The sequence below is a fragment of the Zootoca vivipara genome, chromosome 13, assembly GCF_965207765.1.
Source record: "Zootoca vivipara chromosome 13, rZooViv2.hap1.1, whole genome shotgun sequence".
NCBI lineage: Eukaryota > Metazoa > Chordata > Lepidosauria > Squamata > Lacertidae > Zootoca > Zootoca vivipara.
In genome coordinates this window covers 2,373,945-2,392,561 of record NC_142596.1, presented here as the reverse complement: position 1 = coordinate 2,392,561, position 18,617 = coordinate 2,373,945, and the positions used below count along the sequence as shown (strand labels likewise).

General features: G+C 46.1%; 1 protein-coding gene and 1 pseudogene across 12 annotated transcripts in view; both read left to right on the top strand.

Moving 5' to 3' along the window:
* THSD4 (thrombospondin type 1 domain containing 4) overlaps positions 1-18,617 on the top strand; it is a 372,415-nt gene that overhangs the window by 102,146 nt on the left and 251,652 nt on the right. The gene's annotated exons all lie outside the window — the stretch shown is intronic.
* On the top strand, positions 7,437-17,580 carry LOC118092770 (peptidyl-prolyl cis-trans isomerase H pseudogene; annotated as a pseudogene). Its single transcript, XR_015946857.1, has one exon. The product of XR_015946857.1 is annotated as a peptidyl-prolyl cis-trans isomerase H pseudogene (transcript).

Here is an 18,617-nt window from a genome sequence, read left to right as displayed (position 1 = left end):
GCGCGAACACCTCCTCCACCCTCCACCTCCTTCCCCCTCCTGGAACCTATGCCCCTCCCTGTAGAGGGAGAGCAGTGACCTGTGAAAAACCGGGTGTATCCTCATGGACTCGGGCAACTCCAAGCGGAACGCTACCGGATGGACCTGCTGCAAGACCTTGAAGGGTCCCAACCTTCTGGGAGCCAGTTTCTTGCATTTCCCTTCTGTGGGGATCCCCTTCGAGGCATGGGCGTACCCAGGATCAAAACTAGGGGGGGGCAAGGGGAGGGGCCAAGGCACGGAAGGGGAGGGGCCACAAAGTGGGCGGGAACAGCGAACTCGCGCTCCGCCGGGCTGTGCCCCTCCCTAGAAGCAGGGCTGGTGGGCGGAGGCGGAGCCCAGCCCAGCGGAGCGCGAGTTCAGCGTTCCCGCCCGCCGCGCCGCGCTCCCTGGTTCCCCGCCGCGCTTGGCCTTGCCTGAGGGCGCGCCGGGGAGCTGGAGGGAGGGTGCGGCGCGGTGCGGCGGGAATGGCGAACTCGCGCTCCGCCGGGCTGTGCTCCGCCTCTGCCCACCAGCCCTGCTTCTAGAGTAGGGCAGCTGCCCTAACTTGCCGAATGGTGGGTACGCCCTTGCTTCGAGGACAGCCACACCCTATCTCCCTCCCGGATGATCTCCCCCAGTCTCCGATGATGATCCACCCCCCTTTTGTAGGCCTCCTTGGCTTTTTCCAGGTTCTCCTTAAGTTGCTGGTGTACCAGCTCCATTTCCTCCGCCACTCCTCTGCTGCCGGCCCTTCTTCTGCTTCCAACCCTCCCCTAGGGAACACACGCTGGTCATGCCCATAATTGGCTTTAAAGGGCGTGAGATCTGTGGAGACATGGACTGCGTTGTTGTAAGCGAATTCTGCTAAGGGCAATCGATTCACCCAATCAGTTTGTCTCTGATTGACATAGCACCTTGTGGCGAGGTGACCCGGTAAAGGCCCCCAGACGTTTCATGGTCTATTGACCCAGTACCTCCCTCGCCTATATTCTTCCTTGCTGCCACCAACCAGTACGTCTGCGTACTGGTACACATATATTGGATTCCAGTCAGGTGAAAGGTAAACCAAACAATTAAGTTTATTTAGTGATGATCTTACAAGCATATAAATTCTTCACGGTTTCTCAGGTACTTTTGCTTAAACTTAACCTTTAGTACTAGTTCCCCCCTTTTCCTCCCCGACTGAAGTTCCCTTCTTATTACTCTCTCAGATTCAACACCACAGCTCACCTCACTAGCTTCTCTAACCCTCTCTCTATCTCAAATCCTCTCCACCTCACTCATCAACTACCCCCTTCTGACTGACTGCTTCTCCCTATATACCCCTGCTTCTGCCTGGAGAGCTCCTATTGGCTATTCACCTCCCATACAACTTAACTCTTGCTGGTCCCCTAGAGGTGAAACGCCACACACCTTAAATACTGCTGGAGGATCGCGTTAGCCCTTTCCGCTCGGCCATTGGTTTGGGGGTGTCTAGCGGTGGAGAGGCTCACTTCCACGTTTAAGAGGCTAATGAGCTTGCGCCAAAAGGTAAATTGCCTTCTGTGATCTGAGATCACTCTCGAGGGCAACCCATGCAGCCTAAAAACGTGGTCCACAAACAGTTTGGCAGTCTTCTCAGCTGACACCGCACATGCGCACGCTACAAAGTGACACATCTTGGTCAGGAGGTCCACTATGACCAAAATGGCTGTCTTGCCACGTGATGGCAGCAGGTCTGTGATGAAGTCTACAGACACCACCTCCCAAGGCCTACTAGGTGTGGGCAAGGGTTCTAACAGCCCTGACTGTACTAATCCAAATCAGAATCCGGAAGCGCCTCCCGGATCCTCCTCCATTGTTCCCTCCTCTTTCCCCCCATCCTCTGTTGGGGTGAGGGTGCTGGTTGAGCATCCTATCCACTAGAGCTGGTCAGTTGAGGGGCTAGTGCTGTGGTTCTTGGAGCCTCCTCCTCTCGAGTGTTTGGTTCCGCCCTCTGCAACTCTTTCTCTGGAGCTCCCCTCTCCTCAAAATCCCTAAGGGTTTGCAACTCCTCCTGAACCTCAGTCCCACCTTCCGGAGGAAGCTGCCAGGGGCTAGGTGCTGGGGCTCTGGCAGCGTCCAGGAGCCCTCGCTCCGACCCACCAGGCGCTTTGCTGACCCCTGGTGGTTCCCTGACACCCGTTCATGCAATCAGTTCTCAAACCGTTATTGGCATATATACAAGATTCCATTAAGGATCAGTACACTAAAGTCACTCAGCAAAATCTGCATCTAACACTCAAGTTAATGTTGTGTAACATTCACAAATCCTCACTGCATGTTGCAGAAACTTGGCTGTTATTTCCCAAACCTTTCCCCAAACCACTGCTATCTTTCTTTAAAAAAGAGGTGGCGGAACTCACCAGTGAACTCACCCTTGTTCTCTTAGAATGGCAATGGTGCCCACCTGAGAGGGGCCAGAACTGAGTTCTGGTAGGGCTGCCATATGTCCTGATTTACCCTGACATTACCGGGATTTCGGAGGTGGAATTGATGTCTGGGAGGAATTTCCGAAAGGCGGTGCTTTGTCCTAGATTTTAGGCAAGTCAATCAAAAAAATCACATTTCTTTGCTCAACAATTTTTGGCAACCCTAGTTCTGGTGAGCCCTGCCCCAAACTATCAGGATTGAGTAGGCCACAAAGTTGTCATAGGGATAATGATGATGATAATAATAATGATAATGCTACAAGATTATTAAAAATTAGCTTTAACAGTTCCTCTTGGTGGGATTATCAAAATTCTGCCACAAGTGTTATAGAAAAGGACATAGCCAACTTGCAGTGTAATCCTATACATGTCTCCTTGGAAGTAAATCCCACTGAGCTCAATGGGATTTACTCCCCAACTTAAGTGGGTTTAGGAATGCAGGTAAGGGAAGTAGTCATTTTCACAACTGTGTATTTCAATGGCCTGTGTGTACGCACATGGCAACAGTGAGTGAGCATGCCAACTTATTTGCTGAGCAAGACAGCCCCAGGGAATGCTCGTCTAGGCCATGTTGTAATTGCACAGAGATGGTAATTGGTTCCATACTGTGGGCAGGGTCTCCTGCTGCTCCTTGAAGCAATAACACTGTGTGTGCTACTTTGGGGACCTCCTCCTTCCCACAATTCACCAGCCATGACTCATTCTCTATGGTGCCAGGAAAGAAAGCTTGCGGGCTTCAATGTATAGCTTCTACCATTTCTGTTTCGCTCTCCTTAACAACACAATCCTTTATAGGAAGGGTTGGATTTTACACCTCTTGTTTGAATTGGAACTCTTGGAATGGCACCTCACCCATAATTTACAGCCAAGCCCTAACGATGTAGTTCAAAATAATTTTACCACCTTCCCTACCTCTAAAGTATCTCTGTGTGACCATGTAAGGCATGCAGTTTTATTTTTCCCTCATTCACTGTGGTGCAGATGCAGTTTTAAACCATGTTTTATTTGCTATTGCTCCAATACAAACTTTTGTATTTATTAAAAGGGGCCATATTTAAGGGATGAAGAACCCTATCAATTTAGAATCTACAATGAAGGATGCTACTGGCATAGTGGAACCTCTCACTTTGCTAATGAGAGAGGAGAATAATATATGGCTGAAGAGACTGAAGCAGAATGAGTGATTGAGCTGTGACAAAAGGGTTCAGGCAATCCCTGAGGCCCCCTGGACCAAAGTTGTTCAGGGCTTTTGGAATTGATTCAAGGACCTTGAACCTGTCTTGGTAGTAGACGGGCAGTTAGCGCAGATGTTTTAACAGGGCCGGCCCTACTGTTAGACAGGGTGAAACAGATGCTCGGGTGGTAGCAGGCCCCCTCACGGTTCCCTAAGTTAGCCTGCTATCCATGTTGTCCCTTTGCCGGCACGGAAGAACGATTATGGTAATAATAATAATAATAATAATAATAATAATAATAATAATAATAATAATTTATTTATACCACGGCCATCTGGCTGGGTTTCCCCAGCCACTCTGGGCGGCTCCCAACCGAATATTAAAAACACAATACAGCATTAAACATTAAAAACTTCCCTAAACAGGGCTGCTTTCAGATGTCTTTTAAAAGTAAGATAGTTGCTTATTGCCTTGACATCTGATGGGAGGGCGTTCCACAGGGCAGGCGCCACTACCGAGAAGGCACTGGTACCAGTTAAGTGGGATTCTGTTGGTGGAATGTAGGACGGCATTATCTTGCTCTTTGCCTTAGGCGGCAATTCTGTGGGGCTGGCTGACTCTGCCACCTTGTACAAGTTGATAACAATGAAAAATATATTTTGAGATGGTTTTCTTTGTGCCCCTTAATTAAAGATATATTGAAGCTTTGGGGGCATAGTTGCTCCTTGCTTGCTTCCCAGGACATTTGGCTGCATGAGTTCCATTGCCTGGCCAGTGCAAGACCTTTTCCTGCCCAAGGTGAAGGACAAGATGTAACTCCCCAGAAGCTGGATGGGCTGAGTCTTCTGCCATATGGGAGAGCAGCAAGTTAGCTTACGAGGTGTTGGGTGGGCTCACTGCATGGCAACCACACTTAACCACTGCTTGCTCACTGCTCTGCCTGGTATCAGTCCCACAACAAAAATGCTGCAGTAGAGTAGCAATGGTGCCGGAATCAAACAGAGCAATGTATGCACAAAGTGGGCTGGGCTGATTGCCTCTTCATGACATCAAGGAGCTTTAAGAACACAAAAAGAACCTCCTGGATCAGGCCAATGGCCCACCTAGTCCAGCATCCTGTTCTGCAGTGGCCAGCCAGATTCCTGTGAGAAGCCTACAAGCAGGATCCCACAGCAACAATGCTCTTCCTTCCTGTGCTTTCCAGCAACTGCTATTCATCATTGTTTGCTGCCTCTGAGCATGGAGGCAGAGCATTGCCATCATGACTTGATAGCCATCTCCTCCATGAATTTTTTCCGCCCTCTTTTAAAGCCATCTAAGTTGGTTGCACACATTGGAAGTTGCCTTATCATGTGTCAGATCATTGGCTGTCTAGCTTAGTATCTTTGACACTGACTGGCAGCAGCTCTGCAGGGTTTCAGGCTGTAGTCTTCCCTACCTGTGGGTGTTATGGACTGAACCAGGGACCTTCTGCATGCAAAGCAGATGCTCTACCATTGAGCTACATCATCCCGAGATAGGATTCCTAGCCCTAATACTGGGATTCCCAGACCTTGCTGCAGATAAGAGGCTCAAGGGAGAGCCGGAAGCCTTGCCATTACCAGAAAGCACCCTTCTGCTTTGGAGCCCTGGCAAAAGGTTGAAACTAGACACGACTGAACTAGATGTTAAAACACATGCACACACCCACCCACTTTTGAGGTATAATGTTTTATTGGTTTTAAAGTGTGTTTTTCAAACAATTTAAAAAGGAAAAACAGTAACAGCAGTACAACCGTACATTGTACGTCATGGGTAAGTACAGTTACAATATGGAATCACACCTGAAAAGGTGCTGCATTCTCAAACACAAACTTTTTCCCATGTTATTTGATTTCTTTATAGTTGCATTCAAACCAGAATCTGTCTCTGTATGTCTCTCTCTCTCACACACACAGTTTAAACGGTGGAACAATGTGTTTGTGTCGGGTGGTGGGGTGCAGAGAGGTGCAGGCTAAGGCCATGCCCTCTGGCTGCTCCCCCTGCCCAAACCAAAATTACTACCTTCCCTTGGGGGGAAATGCTGTAGTTGATTGCATCTTCCTCCCTGCAGAGAGAAAAGCAACCTGCATATCCCAGAGTTCCTTGTGAAGTGGGATTGACTGTTAAGCCTGTCTGGGAACTGTAGCTCCAAGATGGGAATGGTCTCCTAACAACTCTTAATAAACTGTAACTCCCAGAATTCTTTGAGGGATGTCAAGCCTGCTTGAAGCAGTATCACAATGCTTAAAATGGTGTGAATTAATAATAATAATAATAATAATAATAATAATAATAATAATAATAATAATTTATTTATTTATACCCCACCCATCTGGCCGGGTTCCCCCAGCCACTCTGGGCGGCTTCCAACAAAATACTAAAATACAGAAATCCATCAAACATTAAAAGCTTCCCTAAACAGGGCTGCCTTGAGATGCCTTCTAAAGGTCTGGTAATTGTTATTCTCTTTGACCTCTGGTGGGAGGGCATTCCCACCTGAATGGGGCCCAAGTCCACTCCAAGTACACCTGCTGAAATTCATGGACCTAAGTTAGTTATGTCCATTAATTTCAAGGAGTTCACTCTGAGTAGAGTAAACATTGGTCAGAACCCCTAGTTTTCTCTCTGTGTTTTTATTGATGGTTGGGGATTTTCAAATAACAGGGTCTCTCCTTCCACAATAGCATTGTGTATCGTGTGGCCATATGTTGAGGACAGACCTTTATTGAGGACAGACCTATCATTTGCAGGACTATTTGAGGACAGTCCTGCAGTTGAAGGTGTTCTCTGTTTGAAGGGATAAACAATCAATGTCCATTTTAAAAATAAAGAACCATTAGAAGGAAGGGCAGGAAATTCACCCATCAACAGTGGCGGAGGAAGGCAGGTGCGGTGTGTCAGCCATGAGGGCAGGTGACATCGCCGCACCACCTCTCCCGCTTGCTGCATGGGTGACACCCCCGGATGCTCGCTGCGTGGGAGGTGGGCCAATAGGCACAATGCTGCCATGGGTGGCTAGCCCCACCCCACCCCACTCCGGAGGTAGCTCCGCCTCTGCCCATCAACAGCACTGGATAGCAAACTGAGCTGGCACAGAACTCAGTTGGTTACAGCCTTTGTCATTATGGTGAGATGCATTTCTATTTAAATCATAGTAATTGTTTCTAAATTTGTATCTATACATATAAATCAACATATGCGAATCATATGCAAATAAGCATCTCTCCCAGCCAGCCTTCAGCCAGCCTGCCCAAGATGGATCTCAGTCTTTCTTCTCCCTTTCTTCTTACCAGCACACCATGCTAAATACTCTCTTTCCCCGTCACCTCACACCCAGTTGCCCTGGCAACCTTCCAAATCCCCAGTTTCTGTTCCCACCTCACGGCAGGGGTGTGTGAAACGGACTGTTTTCTTGCATTGCCAATGGCCCTCAAGGAGCCTGTATTGCTTCTGAATGACTCTAGCTTGGCCAGGTTGTTTTGCATAGGTTAGCTCGGGAATTCTTGTACTTCTCCATTCACATCCCAAATAATCAAAATCCTACCATTTCTTAATTTCTATGGTTTAGGGGTTCTCCCCAAATGAATTGTGAATACTGTGGGACACTGTGGGATGGAAAGGTTGCATTGGAGGAATGTGGGATGAGTAATGTTATTTCCTGAGGCCCAGGGCCAGGGGCGTAGCAAGGGGGGGCGTTGGGGGTGGTCCGCCCCGGGTGCCACCCTGGGGGGGGGGTGACACTTAGCACGTCCCTCCCCTCCGCCCACAACTGTGCAGTTTGTACAGGATCACGGTGAGGCTCTGGCTCTGGTTTCTGGCTCTGGCTCCAGAGCAAGAGCCTCACCGTGACGCGGTTGTGCCCATGCCGGGGAAAGGGGTGGGGTGGTCCCTCGGCTTCCACTCAGCTCGTCCTGGGGCAGAAGGGAAGCGGGAGGCTCCCAGCCCCCTTTCCCCTCTCTCCTTCTCAGAGCGGCAGCAGCGCCTCAATGAGGAAGCGGAGGAGGCAGGAATCTCGCTGATCCTGCTTCTCAACTTTCCCGTGAAATGTACATCATCCCCTTTACCTGCCTGCCTTCCCTCCTCTTGAACCCTCAAAAGGTTGTTTTAACTATCCTATGGTTGTAAGACAAGTAGTGGTTTTATGTGTCTTGGGATTATCTGAGGGGCATTTGTTTGGGAGGGGGGATGAATTTACTGCCACAAGGTACTGTGGTGGCCACTAGCTTATATAAGGTGTGTGTGTGTGTGTTAAGGATTTGATAAGTCCATTAAAGAGTGATCTAGCCTGCCAGCCATGATAACTAAATTGAACATCCATATTAGTCAACATAGCTCCCAATAACCATATGCCAGGGTGACTGACAGCCAAGGGTTGTTGGCAGAAAGAGAATGCTAGAGGAGACAGACCTTTGCTCCGATCCAGCAGATTAGTTCTTAAGAGGTGGTCGTGATAGCAGTGTGGAGGCCTCCAGAAACATGGTTTATGCTACAGTTGCTCCACAGTGTGGTTGGATCTCCTAGGGTGCCATATCACACATTTGTTGACATGTAGGTATGAGCAGAGGCGTAGGAAGGGGAGGCAGACCACCCCAGGTGTTATTGCTGTGGGGGGTTGCATTTGGCGCCCGCCCACGACTCCCAAGCCTACCTTGGCGACTCCCAAGCCAAGTCAATGGGGCTGTCAAAAAGCGGTGTGTGTGTGTGTGGGGGGGGTGACAAAAAAAATTCCGCCCCGGGTACCACCCGAGCTTGCTACACTTCTGCCCAGGGCAAAATATGTATTTTAAAGTTTTGCCCAGCTTTGAATAAATGATGTCAGTTGAACCCACAGACACTCATCCTTCAGAACGGGAAGCAGCAGACATGTTTTCGGATGGCCCAGTGCATTGGTTTGGTTGCATGTTTAAGTCTTTACATCTACAGAGAAGACACAGTAAGGTAATCCATGATGGATGCTTCCCGTGGGCCTGTAAATTCTTGGCTCGGATGGGGTCATCTCTGAAGCAAAAACCGATGTTGTCTTGGCCTTCCAGATCGTGCCTTCCACAAATGTTCATTTTGGGACCAATCAATACTAATCTTCTGACTTATGCAAAAATGTCACCATCCCAGTTACTTACTGTTTCAGCCAAAGTCAAGAATGATCTCGTTAGTTGCAATTTACCTTGAGTAAACTAATCTAAATTGGTTGCCTGGCAGATGTTTTGACAATCCGCATGCTTATCTCAAGAAGTAATCCAGCTGTGCTGCTTTTCTTCCAGCTGTAAATTATTACTTCCACTGTACCAGCTGCTTTATGGCTCTCTTTCTCATGGTGATAGATCCCCTTTCCCCCTGCCTTCACTCTTTAACTCCACCTGTTAGAGATTTTGTTTTGTTATTCCTGTTTCATTTTGTAGGGAAGGGATTATCTGTTTTTTAAGCTTCCATTTTAATTGTTTCCAGTTACAGAAGGATGACATAAACCAGTTTTGTTGTTCTCACTTTTGCATGAACTACTGTTGAAAACTCTGATAGGGCAGCGGGAAAACTAAAACCAAAAGGAGTTGGGTGATTGAGAAAGTTTTAAGTTCCAACAGGAGACATCACAATTCTTTAATGTTCAGAAACCAGGCAGCTGCTGGGAGCGATGGATGTTGGGAGGGCTCCCCCATGTTGAGGTGTGGTTATGAAGCAGGATGCTATCCACTCTCCTGGTGTATAGAATACCATCAGGGAATATGTGTTAGTGGAGAAGCAACATAGCTTTGGTGGTAGGGCACCTGAGTTGCATGCCTGAGAGATTCAGGACAGAAAAAGGATGTACTTCTTCACAGAGCTCATTGCTAACATATGGAGTTCCCTGCCACAAATCATAGTGTTGGCAGATGATGGCAGTGGGTCACAAGTGAGTTGCAGGCCTAGAGCGATGCCTCTTGGCTGATATGTGTGTGGGAAGCTGTGCTGGACCCACATGGCTGATTTCTTTCTTTCTTTCTTTCTTTCTTTCTTTCTTTCTTTCTTTCTTTCTTTCTTTCTTTCTTTCTTTTTCTGTCAAAATTGGTGGGGGAACTCCTAATGCCAAGGCAGTTTTGCACAGGTGAATTCAGGAAAGATGGTGTTCCTATCGGCTGCAAAGGCAGCACTTTTCACAGGGTCATAAAGGACTTCATGGAGGCGATTTTGTAAATGGAGATGGCACCGGAGTGGCGAGCATCTACTGGGGTCCCTTCACAGATGAAAACTTCAAGCTGAAACACTCAGCTCCTGGCCCGCTGTCCATGGCAAATAGTGGCCTCAGCACTAATGGCTGCCAATTCTTCACCACCTGCTCCAAGTGTGGCTGGATGGCTGGGAAGCATGTAGTCTTTGGTAAAATAGTTGATGGGCTGCATGTCAAGAGAAAAATGGAAAATGCGTCCACTGGTCCAGATAACAAGCCCAGGCCGCCAGTGGTGATTGCCCAGTGCAGTGAGATGTAGAGGAAGGCAACTTTCAAGGTTAGTCTCTTTCCATCTTGGATCGCCATTGCCTCCTGACTGTTCCATGTTTTTCCTGTGGTGCCTCATCTACTCCATATTCCAAAGTAATAATCTCTTCCCATTGTAAATAAAGGAATTTAGTTGTTGTTTTTTAAAAGTCATAGTGTTGGCCACCAGTTTGGGTGGTTTTAAAAAGAAATTACACAAAGTGAGAAACGCTAGGGCTGCTAGTCACGATGACTATATTGCCGCCAGGATCAAATGCAGCCTGTGGGTCTGAATACCACTTGCTGGAGAACAACAGTAGAGAGGACTATTGCCCTCCTGCGTATGGGTCTTTCTGAGGCAGTTGGGTGGCCAGTGAGAGAAAAGGATGCTTGGACCAGGCAGGCCTTTTGTCAGATCCTGTAGGGCTCTCCTTGTGTTCTTAGATGTGTCCAGTAGGAAATTCTTAGCACTGTCAAACTGCATTTCCCAGGAATTTTGAGGACAAAATGTTTCCAATGCTGTAATAAATAATGCAGCAAAATCAAAATCTAGTCAACTACAAAAGGAGCAAATGATTATTTATTGAAAACCATGCATCTCCTTTTAGCTGCATTAATTCTTGGTTTGTGAAAGATGCATCAGGGAAAACAGATGGGAGTTTGCAACTTTTAAAATATGAGGCAATTCCTGAACCTGGTGCTTAATCAATTTCTCTGTTTCCTGGCCATCTGCTGTGCCTGCATTTGTCTTGGAAATGGTAAATAACACCTGTAAATACAGTGTTGTTAGTGAAATATGCAGTGTCCCCTTGGGAAAGCTTCTAAATAGCCAGAGCTAGATCCTACCATTTTGAGAAGTGTGTATTTTCAGTCTGGCAGTTTCTGAATCAACTCTGTCATGGTCCATGGGGTCTCCAAGAGTCAGACACGACTGAAAGACTAAACAACAACAATGTTCTGAACCTTGCCAGGATTGCAGCATTCCTTATAAACCTGAAGTTCCATTTCCTATTAGGAAAAGATACCGGAGCCAGATAAGAGACTGCCTTGACCCCCTTCAGAACCATATAAATCTTTGTAGCAAGAAATACAAACTTTGCAACTGATTCAGTTGTGGAATGCTATTAAATCTTCCTTCCAAAATAGCTGAGGGGAGAACATTAAAGTGAACGGAACGCACTATTTAATGCACTAATTTGAGACATGATAGAAAGGGCTCCTCTTTATTAGCAATCTGCAGTACTTCATTGGTGAAAAGCCAGTTATTAAACCATCCATCCCCCTCCACCAATGTACACTCGTTCCAGTCTCTATACAAGCAAGTGGGGTGTTTTCTGCCACCAGCCATCAAGATGATTACACAAGAATCTACTAGCAATGAGCACTTATTAAAGCAGCATCTTTAATTTTTAGCTAAGTTAAAAAACAACAACCTTGAACAGATGGTCACTTCACTTTGCATGACCATTGCGCTGTTCTTTGTTTTTTTGTTTTGCTTTTGCATTTTGTTAAAGTTTATCTTTGCCATCAGAAATATTGCCATAGGAAAGCAGAGGTGCAGAGCAATTTGAGAATGTGAAAGGGGAAACGTGACTAGTGAAGGCATTTGTATATACCGTATTTTCCAGTGTATCAGATGACTGGGTGTATAAGACGACCCCCAACTTTTCCAGTTAAAATATAGAGTTTGGGATAAATTCGCCATACAAGACTACCCCTCTTCCTACGATCGTCCATGGGCCGGACATGCACATATCCAAAATGTTCGCAGCACCAGAAATCGCTTCTGTGGCTGTGTATAAGACAACCCCCAACTTTTGAGAAGATTTTCCTGCATTAAAAAGTAGTCTTATGTGCAGGAAAATACAGTATTCCCATTGCAAAGATGCTAAGCCACATCAGACTTCCTCCTAATTCCATAATCCTGGAAAATATGTCACATATGGGATGTCAAAGGCACTCAAGTAAAATGTGTCTTAGACAATTTCTGTCATCTGAGATTCTTGAGTATGTGGCTCGGTATATCATCTGCAAAGCTGAAGCAACCAAATGAAACCAATTAAAATTAACAGGCTTACTGGCTTTGATTCTTCCACATAGGAAAGCAAGATACTTGAGCCTAGTAGTGCTGCAGATAAGAGTTGGCTGTGAGTAATAATACAAGACTGACTTTCTGGAGTGTAGCATTCTGACTCCAAAAGGGGGGCAGTAGATGTTTCTGGAAAGACCCCCCCCAAAAAAAACCATGTCATGAAGCTGATAACTGTCCCCTGTTACTAGTTACAGGTAGGTAGCCGTGTTGGTCTGACGTGGTCGAAACAAAAAACAATTGTTTCCCCTTCCAGTAGCACCTTAGAGACTAATTAAGTTTGTCAGGGGTATAACAAACTTAGTTGGTCTCTAAGGTGCTACTGGAAGGATTTTTTTGTATTTTTTGTCCCCTGTTGTTTGTGTATACCCTGTTGTATACTGCATTTAAACATGGAGATTCCATTTAGCTGCTATGGCCTATCGGTTGTCCTACCTTCTGTGGCCGTGATCCAGATAAAGTTAGTTATGACCACTGTCTCACTGGAACTGTTGGTTTGATCTATCAGGGACTCTTTTTATGCCATAGCATTGGGCAAGTAATGTGTATGCTGCGAACGGATGAAGGGTGGCATACAAATTTAATAGAGATATAAATAAAAATGGAAAGGTTATGTGGGAGATGACAAGAACAGGACATGGATGATGCCAAGGGACACAATGTGAAGCTATTCTACCTCTTCTCTTGGAGGAGTGGCTAGTTCTGAGAAACTGATAAACCACAAACTTCTGGGATTGATTTGTTAGTCTCAAATGGGTGGTCCACATTTAGGAATACAAGTCTGTGAAGCTCAGTTATGTGAGTGGTGTTAGTTCTCCAGGGTTGCAGTTTTTCCTCATCCGTACCTGGAAATGCTGGGGATTGAACCATGTGCTCTGCCACTGAACCAGAGTCCTATCCCACAAGAAAAAGAGAGGTACACAAGGTGCTACGTTATGCTGAGTATCCATCTAGTGATGTAATGTCTTCACGGACTGGCAGTGGTTCTTCATAGTTTCAGATTAGTCTTTCCTTGCCTGGAGGTGCCAGCGACTAAACTTGGTTCCTCTTGTGTGCAAACCAGGTGTGCAAACCTAGGGAACACAGCCCTTCTGCTGCTCCAGTTAAGCAATCCTTCCACAATGCCCGTCCTCCTGCTTTGTTCCTGCTTTCCTTGTATACAGTAAGCTTCCTCTGTCAACACTTAGGATAATGGCACCAATGGCAGCAACAAAAACCTCTTTGCGATATCCCAGAGCTAATGGAGAAGGTCCTGAGAAATGTCACCGTAAAGTACTTCAGGCACTTGTGATCCAAGAGTTCAGCCACCTGTCAACACTCTCCCTGCCTCTTCCCATACAATGCCTTCATTTTCTTCCGCTTTTGAAATTCTTTTGAAACAAACATTGCCAGCTCTGAATGAGCGCCTTTCGCCAATAGAGCAATGCAGGCATGCATTAGCACAGCCAATTATCATTAATCTCCATAAGGGATTTGTAGGTTTATGTAAAGGGAGGGATAAAGTTTTAAAGTTTCGCTAACCAGCCATGAAATACTGGAGGTCTGACTTCATGCTGGTTGAAAATGAGGGCTTAGCGGAACGGATCCAGATGCTGTCAGTTATATCATTGTGTTGTGTGATACATGAGACTTGTAAGCAAGTGGAGAAGCAAACAACAGCTTCTGATTGAGAGCTGATATTTAGAAGCACTTATGATCTGAAGGCTGGATTGGCCTAAGACATTTTGCTCCCTAAGGTGGAGTAGTGAAAGCAAGTCTCAGAGGGTTTCGTATCTCTGAACAGGATTGGCTTTAAAGGAATGTGTTACTTCTGATTAGTAGATAACAGAATCAAATAGGTTATGCTTCTTCTACCTACCTGCACTTCCCATATGGCAAGAGATGCATGTAGGTCTGTGGGGCAAGGGGTAAATATTTACTATGAGGTAAAGTATATGCTGTGTTCCACATTTTGTTGCTTTTGCCCATAAGGAATTACTTTTGAAGCCTCATCCTATCCTGATTGGGAAGCAGGGCAGTGATGGATGCCGGTGTTGCCCCCCACCTGCACCTGCCCCCTTAGGCAATCACTTCGCTTTACCTAACAGTAGGGTTGGCCCAGTTTGAAAACTTATGGATCAAGAATGGTACTTTGAAAAGTTGTAAGAAGAAATATGTTTACATAAGATCTGAACAGTCTCACATTTAAAAAGCAGAAGCCTCAGACTGCTAAAATGAAGTTGCTAACTAAGAAATTCTCCAGCCATTCCCCCAATGTGGGAAAAATGCCTCTCTGAGAATGGGGGCTGCAGGTCTTGTATTTAATGTGTAACTAACTGCTCTGTCTGATCAGAATTCTCCAGTGAAGCGAACCAAAAGTTCAAACATGAAATCCAAGTCTAAGGCAATTTTTAGCAGTCCCAAAGTGCTTTCACTTTTCCACGCTGAGGGATGTTGAGCAGTGAGAATGTGGGCGCAGTCAGCTTTTGAAGTGCAGCAGTGGCCGAGTGTCTGTGGTCGCTGCTTGGGGCTGGGGGTGCTGCAGGGTGGCACATGGGAGCTCACCACTTCCGTGCTGTGGCCTACTTGAAGCCCTGGGGTGCCGCGAGAAGAGACTGCCTCTGCAGGATTGAGGTTGAATCCTGACAAGACAGAAGTACTGTTTTTGAGGGGCAGGGGGTGGGCAGGTGTGGAGGATATAATCTAACTCCTAACACAACCACCTTTGATTAATTCCTTTATAACATTCTATCTTTTAAAATCATATTCTATCTTATAAAATCTAACTCCTAATTCAATACCAAAACCTGTATAACTTCCCTAAGGAATATAATATTTATTAGATAATACTACGATTTTTTCCAGGAAATAAAAGTCCATTTCCCCCCCAAACTTCTTGCACCATCTCCTCTCCCCGGCCGTGCAGCCCCTTCGTCAGCTCAGCAAGCTCCAAACGTTCCCTCATGTTACTTCCCGTCCTCCTCAGGACCAGCAGAGTCGCTTCTACGCATGTCTGGACATGCGTAGAAGCGACTTCCAGTGCTGCTCTGCCCGATTTCTGGTGCCCAGACATGGGCAGAGCAGCACCCGAAATCGGTTCTGCGCATGTCCAGACATGTGCAGAAGGAGCCTCCCTGACAGGTAGGAAATCCGGGGGATTTATGGGATTTTTCTCTATTCCGGATAACAGCGGGGAGACGGGTTTAAATACGGGAGTTTCCAACAAAAAACGGGAGACTTGGCAGCTATGGACTGGTCAGTTCATTTTCTTGAGCTCCCCCATCCATAACAAATTATTTGATCAGCCAGTCTCCTGGGAGTCATTTTGGATTCACAGCTGTCCATGGAGGTGCAGGTCAATTCTGTGTCCAGGGCGACTGTCTATCAGCTCCATCTGGTACGCAGGCTGAGACCCTACCTGCCCACGGACTGTCTTGCCAGAGTGGTGCATGCACTGGTTATCTCCTGCTTGGACTACTGCAATGCACTCTGCACGAGGCTACCTTTGAAGGTGACCCGGCAACTACAACTAATCCAGAATGTGGCAGCTAGACTGGTGACTGGGAGTGGCCGCCAAGAGGATATAGCACTAATCCTGAAAGACCTACATTGGGTTCCAGTATGTTTCCGAGCATCGGCCCAGTATACCTGAAGGAGCGTCTCCACCCCCATCATTCACCCTGGACACTGAGGTCCAGCTCCGAGGACCTTCTGGTGATTCCCTCCCTGTGAAAAGTGAGGTTACAGGGAACCAGGTAGAGGGCCTTCTCAGTACTGTAGTGGTGCCCGCCCTGTGGACCGCCCTCCCACAAGATGTCATGGAAATAAATATCTGACCTTTAGAAGACATCTGAAGGCTGTTTAGGGAAGTTTTTAATGTTTGATGTTTTATTCTGCTTTTAATATGTTGGGAGCTGCCCAGAGTGGCTGGGGAAACCCAGCCAGATGAATGGGGTATAAATAATAAACTGGTTGTTGTTGTTTTGTCGTCATCATCACCATCATCATCATTTTCCCAGCGTTGGAAAGGGGCAGCAACGCTGCCGCTGCTTCTCCGCTGCTTCCGCTCCTGGGATTGGAACTGCGGCCAGCTGGCGGATGTGCCCTCCCCTTCCCTCTCGGCCGCCTGCAGGGCCAGTGCCACCCCCCCCAAAGTGCTGCCCAGGGTGTTCCGCCCCCCCCCCCAGTATGCTAGTGAACTGTAGAAAGCCCATTAGTGAGGGTTACAAGCTGTTCCTGTTTTACACAAGAAAAAATATTACTTCAGTCCTGTTTAAATTCTCCACAATGCAGCCATTGCATCTGTGGGTATAAACTGAAATATCAGCAGTCGTGCTCCAAGTGTATTGTTCATCTTGAAATAAGTTTCATTCATAAAATCAGGCCTTTGGCATGACTGACTGTACAGATGCATGGATAATTGCAAGTAGTATTTAAACCGTTAGCAATTCACATGCATCATCGCAGTGAACCTAGATCAATATTTTTTATAATATCACATATTTGTAATATCCTTACTGGTTTCTTGTCTCTTCTTCACTTTAAATGTTATTTTTAAAAATGTTGTTTATTAATGCAAGTATTTATATATTTATCTATCTACCTATTTCATCAAATTTATATATGTTTGATTGTTTAAAAATATCAAACAATAGATTACATATTTGACAATAATAATCATAGAATCGTAGAATTGCCAGGGTCAGTGTGCTACCTACAGTCTTCAGGGACCTCCTCTGTTCTCTAAGAATTCTAAAAGGCTATAGACAGAGCCTTGGGGAGATTACACCTGTGAGTTGGATGCAGTTCTTCAGGCCCCATTCATTTAAAATAGTTAGGTCTTCCCTTGCTCCCTCTTTTCCTATGTTGGGCTACAGCTCCCTCCTCTTATTCTGTGACCACCAGATTGGGCACTGTTTTCCTTTTGAGTGAAGCAGGTGTTGAGAAGTTCCACCCAATAGCATTTATCCGTTTTCTCCAAACAGAGATACTGCCTCCTCCTTCTTCCTCTTGCTTCAAAGATAACCAATTTTTATTATTGTTATATTTACTCTTTCTTGCAAGCCTCAGCTCTGCAAAGTATTGGCTCCTTGTTTATACTCTTCTTTCATGATTTGCCCATTCTTCTATTTCTGCTTTTAAATCTCAGCCCATCTGTAAGCTTCTTAGGCAGCCAAACCAGATTCTTTAGATGCCTCTCACTTTATACTCAGTAAAAATAACTTGCAAAGGCTTGAAACTTTGCCTGTCCTATATTAGAGTTTCAACCATGCCTTACTCTAAAACACAGAAATTTTACCATAACATCCTTTACTCTGTTGATTCTGTAATTAGTTGGCTGATGTGATGGGCATTAGAACCTCTGGATTCTAATACAGATTCCCCAGGCATGTTCAGTATGATCCTTCTCAGACCTTTCACTATACGAATGCCAATTAGTACACTTTAGTTTTGCTTTTTCTGTTGCCCACCTTTTCCCTTCTGGATCTATCGCTGGGATGGTCTTCTGCTGGTCACCCAACCATCTCTTCCTCTGTTTTCACATTCAGGCGCCTCCTCAAGATTTTGATTCTGCTTTAATCAGAACCTCACAGGTCACAGTTCAACCAAAGTCAGTCACTCTTATGTTTCATTCATTTAAACGAGAGCTTGAGGCACATGCTTGAATCTTTCCCACTGGAATCATTGGGGCTTGAAAGTGCTTAACTTGTGCTGTATTGTACCAGTTTTGTATCCAATCTAAATCCTTCTAAATAACCGCCGTACTTCATGCATTTCATAAGTTGAAGGAAACAATAATGTTTTAAATACCTCAATCATTTATGTAACCACAATGGGTTAATGTTGCTGCAGAAAACAAGCTTGCTTCATCTTCCACGTGACAGCCTGTCAGATATTTAAAGATGTCTATTCTAACACCTCTCAGTTTTCTCTTCTTCAATTCCCTTAATTTAGGATGGGCTGCAGTGCTCCAACCCGCCAGGTGAAAGCCAATGATGTATGGGGCAGAGCCAAAATTTGATGGCACCAGAGTCTAAAGCAGGCATCCCCAAACTGCGGCCCTCCAGATGTTTTGGCCTACAACTCCCATGATCCCTAGTTAACAGCACCAGTGGTCAGGGATGATGGGAATTGTAGTCCAAAACATCTGGAGGGCCAAAGTTTGGGGATGCCTGGTATAAAGCTCCTAATGCTTCTCCTTCTCCCCCCACCCCCCGCCCTACTTTCCAGCATATGTGGCCAGAGAGCCTCCTGCTTCCCATCCCTGCCTTAGAGGCATCTCAAAATGGATGCCATAGAGAGAGCAGAAAGGGACTGGGAGATTCTGTATGTGTGAGGCTGTTGGCTAAACAGTTGTTGGAAACATAAAATAGGAGATAAGATCGAGGCAAATGGAGGAAAACAAGCTATTTTCCTGAAGCACATCAACGTAG